Raw genomic sequence first — 1,035 nt, 5'->3', positions numbered from 1 at the left:
TAGTAGTTGTAGTAGTAGTATTAGTAGTTGTAGTAGTAGTAGGAGTTGTAGTCGTTGTCGTAGTTGTAGTAGTTGTATTAGTTGTATTAGTAGTAGTAGTAGTAGTAGTAGTAGTAGTTGTAGTCGTCGTCGTAGTTGTAGTAGTAGTTGTAGTCGTCGTCGTAGTAGTAGTAGTTGTAGTAGTAGTTGTAGTCGTCGTCGTAGTTGTATTAGTAGTAGTAGTTGTAGTAGTAGTAGTTGTAGTCGTCGTCGTAGTTGTAGTAGTTGTATTAGTAGTAGTAGTTGTAGTAGTAGTCGTCGTCGCAGTAGTAGTAGTAGTAGTAGTAGTTGGTTATGAAAGTATTTACTGAGGAAATACCAGAGACACTTATATGTGCGGTAGGGTTGCCCATATATAATAATATATCAAGTTTAAAAACTTCGATTAGTTGGGGTTATTCATGTGATTAGAAAACCCCTCCAAGAGGTGTTTACATTCTAAAAGAATATAAACAACAGTTCTTCTTAGAACTCCATGTGTATTGACTAAATATCCTATGACAGATGTCTCTTGCTTTGCATTACTACACACACACACACGCACACAAGGAAAATATAAATACATACTTCAAATTCACAGAAAACGAAAGACGAATAGGGGTGAGGGTACTACATATTCTTTTATTCTTTTCTTCTTTTACTTGTTTCAGTTATTTGACCGCGGCCGTGCTGGAGCAAAGCCTTTAATCGAACAAATCGACTCCGGGACTTCTTTCTTTGTAAGCCTAGAACTTATTCCGTCGGATTCTTTTGCCGCCGAACCGCTAAAGTTACGGGGACGTAAACACACCAGCATCGGTTGTCAAGCGATAGAGTGGGGGACAAACACAGACACAATATATATATATATACTTGACGAACTTCTTTCAGTTTCCGTCTACCAAATCCACTCACAAAGATTGGTCGGGACGAGGCTATAGTAGAAGACATTTGCTTAAGGTGCCACGCAGTGGGACTGAACCCGGGACCATGCGGTTGGAAAGTAAGCTTCTTATC

Source organism: Octopus sinensis, linkage group LG21 (genome assembly GCF_006345805.1).
Source record: "Octopus sinensis linkage group LG21, ASM634580v1, whole genome shotgun sequence".
Lineage (NCBI taxonomy): Eukaryota > Metazoa > Mollusca > Cephalopoda > Octopoda > Octopodidae > Octopus > Octopus sinensis.
This window is presented reverse-complemented; position numbering follows the sequence as displayed.